At 53.6% G+C, this 11,095-nt stretch overlaps 2 long non-coding RNA genes across 3 annotated transcripts; one reads left to right on the top strand and one right to left on the bottom strand.

Moving 5' to 3' along the window:
• Positions 1-362: 362 nt before the first annotated feature.
• Positions 363-5,490, bottom strand: LOC121113475. Its single transcript, XR_005862698.1, has 3 exons — positions 4,937-5,490; positions 2,335-4,413; positions 363-499 (listed from the first exon to the last, which is right to left on the bottom strand). It is a non-coding gene; the product is annotated as an uncharacterized LOC121113475 (long non-coding RNA).
• A 250-nt stretch (positions 5,491-5,740) lies between these two features.
• Positions 5,741-9,880, top strand: LOC121113476. Of its 2 annotated transcripts, XR_005862699.2 has the most exons (4): positions 5,741-7,131; positions 7,223-7,328; positions 7,415-7,690; positions 7,780-9,880. It is a non-coding gene; the product is annotated as an uncharacterized LOC121113476 (long non-coding RNA). The 2 variants fall into 2 exon arrangements; XR_005862700.2 differs by having other exon boundaries at positions 7,415-9,880.
• Positions 9,881-11,095: the final 1,215 nt, after the last annotated feature.

Below are 11,095 nucleotides of genomic sequence, written 5' to 3' on the forward strand. Positions count from 1 at the left end.
GTGGATCAACAACGGTGAGTCTCTCTCTGAGGGGCAGCAGAGCTGGTGGGGGGGTGTCTGCACTGAGTGGGCGTGGGAAAGCTGGCATTGCCCCGCTGGGGATTTTCTGCCTTTTCCAGAAGAGACACCCAGCACCGACAGACTTGACAACGATGTGGAAATTGACAATTTGCTCACCTGGATTGACGGTGAGACTGTGGTCTGCAGAGGTGACGGGTGGGTGCCTGCACCGAGCGGGTGTGGGAAGACTGCCATCATCGTTCGGGGGGATGCTCTTGCTTTTTCAGAAGCGGCGAGTGCTCTGGAGGTCCCCCAGCACAACCAGGACCTGCCCGGTGTCACAAGAGAGGGGACCAAAGACACTGCGAACAGCTGCCAAATGGAAGAGCTGATGCAGTGCATCACTGCCACGGAGCCACTGAGCCCAGATGTCTCCAGCAGCCTCGACTCCTCTTCTTCCATCACAGAGCACTCTGACTCCTCCAGGGCCAGCAGGGAGCTGAGCAAAGACACACAACCTGAACCAGGGCTCCTCAGCAACTCGCTCTGCTGGCAGCCAGCATCCCCGGAGCTGCCCATGCCGACGCCCCTGGCTGCCCCTGCGCCTCCGTCGCCCCGCACCGCACATCTGATGGAAGAGGCGCGGCGGAGGCAGCCCCGGGTGGTTCTCACCCGCCTGGCACTGCCGCCCCCCCTGGCTGCCCCCACACCCCTGTTGCCCCACACAGCACATCTGATGGAAGAGGCGCAGCGGAGGCAGCCCCGGGTGGTTCTCGCCCGCCTGGCACTGCCACCCGGATGCATCTCCTGCCGGGTGGCAGACAAGCACCACGGGGACAGCACCGAGCCAGCCAAGCACCCTGTGCCTCCTTTCACGCAAAGTGGACAGGTCATGGAACGGGTGCAGCGGAGGCAGCCCCACGTGGTTCTCGCCCGCCTGGCCCTGCCACCCGGATGCATCTCCTGCCGGGTGGCAGACAAGCACCATGGGGACAGCACCGAGCCAGCCAAGTGCCCAGCGCCCGCCTGCACCACCACAAAAGGCAACAGCACCGGGCACGTCCCAGCCAGAAAGAGGAAGCTGCCGCGGGGCCAGGATGTTCCAGGCCACAAACACCGGCGCTAGGCGAAGCTGGCTGTGTCAGCACGGCGCGCAGCAGGAGGACTCGGTGCCCATCACAGCCCAACAGGCGCTCGAGAGGGAGCGTGCCAAGAAACCGGCCCACTTGGTGTAGCAGGAGACGTGGCCATAGCCGACAAACACGGCTCCCTGTAGCCCTGGGCTCCTCGCTGGCCCCCACGATGCCCAGAGAGCAGCGGCAGTGTTCCGGGGGCACCAGCACTGGCCCCAGCCTTCCCCCTCCAAACCTGGGCTGTCCACAAACGGCATCTTGGGCTGGGGCAATGCGGGACTCTGAAGCTGATGGACCGCAAAAGTCTTGGACTGTCAAAGCTTTGGGCTGGGAAATGTTGGCTGGGGGGTGGGAAATGGTTGGGGGGTGGGAATTACTGGGGTGGCAAATATTAGGGTGGGGGGTGGTTGTGGGGTGGGGAACTGTTGGTGTGGGGAATGGGTGGGGGGAGGGAATTTGGGGTGGGAATTCTTTGGGTGGGAACTGAGGGTGGGAATCCTTGGGGTGCTGGGATCTTTTTGGGGTTGGAAATGAAAGGGCTCTACTGTGATATTGTTGGGGTGGGAATCTGGGGTGGGGAATGGGTGGGGGGAGGGAATTTGGGGTGGGAATTCTTGGGGCGCTGGCATCTTTTTGAGGTTGGAAATGAAATGGCTCTACTGTGATATTGTTGGGGTGGGAATTTGGGGGGTGGGGAACTGCTGGGGTGAGAAATGGCTGCTGTGGGAGATGGTTGGCATCAAAAAGGATTGGACTTCGTGACTGCTGGCATTGGAGATGTGGGGAGGGGGAGGGAATTTTGTGGGGTGGCAATTCTGGGTGGGAAATTGTACTCTGACCATGTTGCACTCCGAAATTGTTGGAATTTGGAGGAAGGAATTATTGGGGTGGGAATCTGGGGGGCTGGGAAGTGTTTTGCAGAGGGAGGGAACTATTGGTGGGAGGGAGCCGGGGGCGGGGGGGGAAGGTGAGAAATTGATTGCGGGGTGGGAGCTGGGGGGTGGGAAATTAATTAGAGGGTGGGAATTTTAGGGGGTGGGATCAGAAATAATTGTCAGGGTGGGAAATGGTTGGGAATATCTATCGTCATTTATTTGCTGTTTTGTACGTTCAATTATTAAATGCTTGGCGTTCACTTTCCTACACCTCTGCCTGCAGTCGTTTGTGCAGCACCAAAGCCCCCCCAGGTCCCCGTGCCCACCTCTGGGGATGCTGGGGTGGCTGCAGCGAGCCAAGAGCTCCTCCAGTCTGAACATCTCCATCACCATCGCTGCTGTCAACGTCTCTGTTGCCTTGTTTTGTTCCTGGGGAAGGCGACGGTCACGTGCTGAGCAGTGCATGTGTTGAACTGGGGGCACTGGGCACTACTGGAGGCACTGGGAAGTCCACTGGGGGGCACTGGGAGGCTACTGAGGGCCGCATACAGCACTGGGGTGGCTCCAGGCAGCACTGGGGGGCACTGAGTTTGCACAAGGAGACTCTGGACAATACTGGGAGACAACGGGAGCTTAGTGGGGAACTGCAAAGAGCAGCAGGGGGCACTGGAGAGCTTTGGACAGCACTTGCAGGGTGGGAGGAGGTTCCCACAGTACCCGGGCGGCACCTTTTAACCTCATTAATTTGCTCTTCTACAACATCTCACCCACGGCATTAAGCAATCCATTTCTTCCATGGGGGAGGCTTTCTCCTTGGGGCTGACCCCCCCCCAGCGCCGCTTGGCTCTGCCCTGGGCACTGTGTTCCACACATTCCCACCCTGATGCTGTCACTCAGTGACACATTTGTCACCGACAGACTCCCCGTGGGTCCTGAGGTGGGCTGGGGGGTGTCCTGTGAAAGCAACCCCAGTGACAGCCCCCAGCCCTAGAAGGCACAGATCCTGGAAAACCACCTTTAATGCTGCCAAAATCAGCTTCATCTCATCACCCTGGGACTCCATCTGGGGGCTCTGTGGAAGCTTCCCCTGTTTCAAGCTGGTGCTACCCCGTGCTTGTTGACGATGCTTCATGCTCTGGCATACACGCCTGCAGAGGTTAAATCTGCTCTGCACCCTCGCTTCAAGTCAGACCCTTTTCAACGGGTTCAAATATTCTCCCAAGTAGAAAACCAAAGGGACGTTCCAGCGGAAGAGCACTAGCAGGAGGAGCCTCACGCATTGCTGCTCCCAGGACCCACAGCACTCATTTTTCCCTGCCTGCACAACGCTTCTTTGTCTGCCCACACACTCCTGGACTGGCTGAACAGAGACCTTCGACTGGAACTCAAGAGCAGAATGAAAGATTATGGTTTGTGGAAGAGTAGTCAAGCTACTTATGATGATTACAGGTACGTAGCAAAGCTGTGCAGGAAGAAAATTAGAAAAGCCAAAGCCCAGCTAGAACTGAGCTCGGACAGTAAGGTGAAGGACAACAAAGAATATTTCTATAAATACATCAACAGCAAGAGGAGGGCAAGGGAGAATCTCCATCCCTTGTTGGACGCCGAGGGCAACTTGGTGACCAAGGATCAGGATAAGGCTGAGGAACTTAATGCCTTTGTTGCCTCAGTCGCTAATAGCAAGACTTGTTACTCCCTGGGAAAAAATCCCCTGTGCTGGTAGATAAGGATGGGGAACTGAATAGGCCCTGCATTATCCACAATGAGATGATTTTGGACCTGCACCGAATGCTGGATGCTCGAGTTCACGGGGCCAGATGGACTGCACTTTGGAGTGCTGAGGGAGTTGGTGGATGTGGTTGCCAAGCCACACTCCATCGTCCTTCAGCAGTCCTGGCTAAATGGAAACACGCAGGTGGACTGGAGACTGGCAAATATGACACACATCTTCAGAAACAGCCAGAAGATGAGCATGGTAGCTACAGACCTATCAGTCTTACCTCAGGGCCAGGATAGGTTATGGAAAGGATAATGTTGAGATTAATTAAAGGTCAACTAGGGGATCGGGCCCAGTCAGAATGGGTTTACGAATGGTAGATCCTGCTTGACAAAATAACTTGCCCCACGCCACCAATGCCACAGGAGACTCCAGGAGCAGGAGAAGATCCGGTGGAGGGAGGAAGCAGGGGCAGCTGGGCCTGCTGTGCACATATACTGACAGACATACAGATACCTTGTCACTGCTCTTCTGCCTCCACGTTTCTGGAGTACTGGGAGTTTTGTCTTCACACAGGAACTCCGCCAAGCCTGTATGTCCAGAGCTGCATTTTCCAGTCCATGGCACCTTGATCCCAGGACGTGCTCCGCCACGTGCTTCTAGGACATGAACATTTGCACAAAGGCCCCTGAAAGTAAAAGCATCCCGGCAGGTTTGCACTGCTCCCACACTCCTCAGCGCTCTCTCTAAAATCTCACACAACACAGACTCTCTCAGACTCTTGACTGCAGCCCAATAGCACAGGATCTCCCCTCTCACTTTATGAGAGAAGAGGCCATAGTTTGTCTTTCTTTTTCAGCTTTGCAGATACCACCAGGCAAGAACTGGCTTTCCCACCCTGCAGCCAGGAATGCTCCAACCTGAGGGGTGAGTGGCTGTGAGAGGAACGTCTCTGCGGAAGCGCAGCTCATTCCTCCCCTCTGACAGGGCCAGAAGGCATGAGACAAAAGAGGAAAGCACAGTGCGTCTGCATTTCCCTCGTGGCTCTTATTTCCTGCGTTACGGTGGGAAACGAGCTGAGCCGCTGTGCCTCTCCATTATGCTTAGCTCTGCAGCTCTGCCATCATCTTTAGACTCAGCTGTTCCTGTGCATAATGCTCCACACAATCACCCTGCAGAGCCCAAAGCCCTGCCTGGCTGCTGTCACTCACCTGGAGGTTGCAGGGTGCTGTGCCTCCTGCCTGTACCTGCTTCTAGGTGTCGCTTGCAAGACATTGAGAGTCCACCTGGTTGGAACTGCGGTCAACAAACACAAACGTGAAACAAGTAAGAAGGGATTCTTTTGTTTCACAGGCTTTCACCTTTGTTAAAACATGGTCTGCTGCGGAGCACAGCTGGAAGCGTTTCACCTGTGCAGAAAAGGGGTGGAGCCTGGTCCCAGCCCTCCCTAACCTCATTTAAGGGCTGGCTGTCTAAGGGGAAGAATCTCTACTGGGAGATCTGCTCTCTGGTAATACCTTCTGAGTCCTGCTCTTCAGAAAGGGGTCTTTCTTTACTAGCTTGAGTCCTTCACTATTCTTGGGAAAATTAAAACACAGTAAAGCAGCTCTATCTGCCACTACCTTTCACTACGGTTACCGTTTTAGGTTATGGTTAAAGGTTGAACTTGAGAGTTGGACTGCTGCCACAAGGCTCTGGCTGTGCCGGGCCTCCCTCCGGACTAGGCCCCAAAGCAGCCCCAGCTGAGCCTGGTCCTCCTCCAGCCTGGGCCCTGAGGCCCTGGCTCTGCCTGGGCCCCCTCCAGACTGGGCCCAAAGGAGGCCTCAACTGTGCCAGGCCCCCTCCAGACTGGGCCCCAAAGCAGCCCCAACTGAGCCTGGTCCTCCTCCAGCCTGGGCCCCCTTTGGTCTGGACCCAGAGGAGGCCTCAACTGTGCCAGGCCCCCTCCAGACTGGGCCCCGAGGCCCCGACTGTGCTGGGCCACCCTCCGGCACAGGCCCTGCCTTAAGCCCCGCCCCCTGTGGACAGCTGTGCTATTTGCCTGCTTTGTTTTTTTCTCTCTCTTACCTCTTATTTCCCTGTTCTCTCCACCAATGCATTCAGATCCCCGGGATGGAGTGCGCTGATACTGCTGCGTTCTTCCTGCACCAACTGTCCGGGCGGCTCAGCATGTTCTACAGAACAGCATGCCTTTGGGAATGCTTGGAGTATGTAGCCTGACAGCAAGAGAACACTGCGCTCTTCTGGCTATTTCTCAACATGTCAGAGGGACAGGAGTGTGCTCAGCCTTGTGTGGTTGCACGTATGCAAAAATCCCTATCGCAGCTGTAAACATCTTTGTTGTTCTGCTTTACAGCAGTAGTGTGTGACGAGAAGCCTACCACTATCGATTTAGAGGAGGTAATTAATTGTGACAGTTCCCCTTTCTTCTTCCCTTGACGATGGAGGTGATGGGGTTCTCCTATGCTATGTGCTGGTGTAATACCTCTGAGCCTCAGTTTTGATGGGTTCAGCAAAGCTCATGGCAACAGGCTTTGGTCAACCTCAGATCTGCTGATGAGATAAATAGATGATGATAAGAGAGACCAAAAGAAAAAAACACGAGGCAAGAGTTGTTTTTTTCTTCTAGTCAGCACGCCATCGCTAAATCTTCCATACTGTGACTTTTATCTTGATAGTGATGATCCCTTAACCTCACACGTTTAGCACAACGCTTTCTGTTGTGGAGATTCCCACCAGTGACAAAGTATTAGTGCCGCTTTTCTGCCTGTCTCTTTTTGTCTGTATTTTCTGGCGTGTGGGGATTTCTTTTAGTGGCCCACAAGCACTTCCCAGATAAGCAAGCAGCGCAGGAGGAGGCAGGGGCAAGAGGCAGGAGCAAGGGCAGAGTGGTTTCTTTGTTACTAAATGGAATGACTGTATTTTCTGCATGTGGATTTGCCATAGTGCTTCTTACAAGGCCTAAGGGTGGGATGAAATGTGCCCTGAAGCAGGCGTGCTTGCAGGAAGGCACAAGAGAAATGCAAATCATTTACCCCCAAAATGCAAATCATTACCCCAAAGAGGGTAATCCCAGGAAAAAGAGGGGACAGGAAAAAATCTTTTCTATTAACCCCAGACTTGATGGGAAAGGAAAAGCTGAAGAAGCAGGTGTGTTTGGGGGTGTTCGTCTTCTAGACTGCACCCAGAGAAGGCGAATGATTCTGATGCCGCAGTCTTGGAACTCCAGTCAGTACACAGCTGGAAGGATTTCTGGGCTGAGATGAATTTCTCTCTCTGCAGCTGCTGATCTATTGGATTTTGTGTTCTAGTGCACGGAAGCTTTTGGGCATGATTTATCCTCACTATACCTCACACTGGGTGGGAAAAGTTGGCACTGGATCTCACATAGCAGCTTGTAACAAAGGTTGGACTTGCCAATGCCTTCCACTGTCTCCACTCGTCCGGTGCCTCCTTGAAGCGTATGCCTAATCAGGAAATCTTTTCTTATTCCCTAGCTCTTGCGCAATAAAGAAGCATTTCAACCGCTGCTTCTTGCAGCAGTACAGTGTTTCCAAAGAGAGAAAAACACCACTACTGGCATAAACTGGATTTCTGCTGTTGGTAAGGCTGAGCTGAGAACTGGGCTGACTGTTGCACCTGGGATTGTGTGCGAAGCCTACAGACACAGGAATAACTTTTCCTTGCAGGTTGAGCATGTGCAGTGGAATTGCCAGGTCACAGCCTGAGCCAGTACGTGAGCACATGAGTGCCTGGAGCTGGGGGAGCCTAGATCCACCCTTCCTCTTTCTCCGTCCCAGCAGTGCTTCTGGGAGCGCGTACGCAGTCAGTCCGCAGGGGTCTCCTCAGCCCCCCCCCACGCCCCCCCAGGCCCGTCCCCCCCTTCTTCCAGCGATCCAGATTTCAAAGCGGAGAAGGCTGTGTTCCTCAGCTCACCCCTTTCTTCCAAACTCTCGCTCGGAGGGGTGAGTTGATTGCTCTTTCTTTGATAGCTTGTCCTATAGTGCCTAGATCTCAAAGAAAGGCTCTGTCATTGCCCTTGTTTGCTTTACAGCATGTCAGAGGTCGGTCATTGCTAGGAAAGCTTGTGCTTTAAAGCACCAGGTTGTATAGAGAAGGTAATTCTAAAAGCGAGCTTGCCAGTTCTTTTTTACCTAAGTGGTTTTTGAGCAAGGAAAGATTGGAGATGCTGTTTGCTCATGGAAGATGGAGAGGAGGAAAAGCAAGTAAGACGCATGCTGTGCATAGCCACTGCATGCCACCTGCACCATTTCCCCCCTGAACAAAGGAGGAGCAGCTCAGCGAGCGTGTCCTGGGCCATCGAAGGGAACATCCAAACATCTGGACCAACACCAAATGGCTTAATTCCGTATGTTCGTTGTTTCTCTGTTGTTTGTCTCACATCCTTCTGGAAAGAAAGCAGGAGGAGACAGACCTCCAATTTGATCCTGCTGTGTGTGATGATTACGGCCAAGGGGCAGAAGTTGGTGCTTAGGCAGGGGTAAAGCTAGGAAAGCTAAGGCTCGTCGAGGAACGAGAGATTACAGTAGAGCTCATTCTACATGGCTGTTCAGCACGTTGAAGGTATTTATCGTGCAGCAGGATCTGTCTGGCTGCAGGAACATGGTCGGATACGTTGATTCCAGTAGAAACTCAGTAAGCAGCGGCGGTGTGTGCAAAGTGCTGATTGTAATGGACTTCTGCCGAGGTGAGTGGGGGCTCAGCGTGTTGCTCAGTGGTAGGTTTGGTCATTTTCAGTGCTGACAGGAAACGTGCATGCAAGGAGTGACCAGAAGGGTTGGAGCCAGGGTCCGCCCCTTCTGAGACCCCCTTGAAGGGCTGGCAGTGGAGGGGCAAGGGTATGTCGCTGGAGATCCCTGCATACCTGAAACCTGCTGAAGTTAGGCAGCTTCTTTCCTTTCTTTCTCTGCCCACAGCTTTTGCATGTGAGCAAATCCTCACTTGCTGCAGCCTAGGACCTTGCTGTCATTGCTGCGCTTTCCATCACGTTGCAGTACCCAAGCAGGAGGCTTACTTCTCTCCTCCTGCACGGGCACAACCACTTCAAAGCATCTCTTAAGAGAGAGATTACTTTGTTCAACCAGTACTGGCAGCAAAGTTATCACTTGCGATCACTGAGCCATTTCAGCACATTTTTTTAATAGGTAAAAAGTATCAAGGGAAGATTTCTGCCTTTACCTGGACGAACCTGTCCACCGTGTTCTGGGTCAGGCCTTCTGACTTCTTCTTGGCTTTGCTTATCCTACTGAACAAAATTTAAACAAATAAAGAATGAGAAATAAAAATAGGTGGAAGTCAGCAAACACTTGTTTCTCCCCTTTCACGCCCACGACATCATTCTTCACTTGAGAGTAAAGTTCACATGGCAGCAGGTTTACTCCCTTACGCAGTGTGATCCTACAGAGCGAGGTATGAGTTGGCTCCATCAGCGCTCAACTCCACAGCACTGTCTACTGGGAAGATGAGGGCTGCCCCTCCGAAATGCTGAGACAAGCTTTGGTAACAAGAGCCCAGCATCGCCGAGTTCATGACCAAAACTTTTTGCAAAGCAAATACGACATTTCCTTCAGAGCTTCATCTGTAGACCCACGTCACACTTTGACGTTTCCTTCGCTCCTTTAATAAATATTCCCACTACAGACTTCTGACTTACACAGTGCTCCAAAATCTTGCCTGCGCTGTTGAGCCTAACTCTCGCATCAGGCTAACCCCATTCTCATACACATAACGGCACCAAAAGCTGGAGCAGGTTATTCCAGGCACACAAGCGTGACCGGAGAACAAGCTCCAAAGCATACTGAGACCTTACGTGCTTCCTGCAAGGCTCTGACAGCGCCACTCTCCCCAGTACTGGACACAGACTCCGTAAACTGCATAGTCCAGAGCCAAGGTGGAAAAAAATAAAAGCAGGTACTTGCTCCAGCATCATACCATGCTGCCCCCTGGACCCACCATGGACCAATTAAAGGTCAACCAGGGGATCGGGCCCAGTCAGCATGGGCTGACGAACGGTAGATCCAGTTTGACAAACCTGATTCCATTCTGTGACAAGGTGACCCGCTTAGCGGATGAAGGTAAGGCTGTCGATGGGGTCTACCTGGACTTCAGTAAAGCCTTTGACACTGTACCCCACAGCATTCTCGTGGAGAAGCTGGCTGCCCACGGTTTGGATGGGCGTACGCTCCGCTGGGTGAAACACTGGCTGGATGGCCAGGCCCACAGAGTTGTGCTCAATGGAGTTAAATCCAGTTGGCAGCCAGACACGAGCGGTGTCCCCCAGGGCTCGGTACTGGGGCCGCTTCTATTCAACATCTTTATTAACGGTCTTGATGAGGGGATTGAGCGCACCCTCAGTGACTGCAGAGGGCACCAAGGTGGGAGGGAGTGTTGATCTGCCTGAGGGGAGAAAGGCGCTACAGTTATCCCACCTGGATAGAGTGGGTCGATGGGCCAAGGTTAACTGGCCCATCAATGGGGGGGCCCATTCTATGGGCCCATTCAATGGGGCCAAGTGTCGGGTCCTGCATTTTGGCCACAACAACCCCAGGCGTCCCCCCAGGCTTGGGGAGGAGTGGCTGGAAAGCTGCCTGACGGAAAGGGACCTTGGTGTCCGGATGGACAGGTGGCTGAATATGAGCCAGCGGTGTGCCCAGGTGGCCAAGGCGGCCGATGGCATCCTGGCTTGGATCAGGAGTGGTGTGGTGAGCAGGACGAGGGAAGTCATCCTGCCCCTGTACTCGGCATTGGCGAGGCCTCACCTCAAGCACAGTGTTCAGTGTTGGGCACAGAAAGGACACGGAGGTACAATCAGATCCTGCCCAGCAGTGCTTCTGGGAAGAAAGCATCCACCTCAGAGCACAGGACCTGAGATTGTCCTCTGCTCCTCCCACCGCCACTGGGCTTCAGCAGAGCTGTGCTGGGATGTCCTCTGGAGTCATACACACGAGCACAAGCAATGCATATGCAAGACCCCTTGGGGGAGCTGCAGTACGACGTCACATCAGGGAACCTGGGACAGATGCAACACCTCAGCCTGATGGGCACACCTCCTCCAGATAAAAAAACATCCCAGACATTCCTCAAGAATCTTCCAGTTACTTCTAGACATCCAAGCCAGATTCCATGAAACAGCTGGGAGATAAAAAAATGAAATACAACTATTTCAATGGCCCCCTGCCTCTTTGGTCCTTACCCTTCTGGGGCCATCCGCTGCAGTGGCATACTCCATCACTGAAACCACGGTAAAAAAAAAAGCAAGAGCCAGCATCCCAGCAGTCCAACACATCAGTGCTGTGAAGGACACTTTGCCAGGTTCAGAAACATCTTGTATATTTCGATTTTCATTGGTT

The sequence above is a fragment of the Gallus gallus genome, chromosome 10 (genome assembly GCF_016699485.2).
Source record: "Gallus gallus isolate bGalGal1 chromosome 10, bGalGal1.mat.broiler.GRCg7b, whole genome shotgun sequence".
NCBI lineage: Eukaryota > Metazoa > Chordata > Aves > Galliformes > Phasianidae > Gallus > Gallus gallus.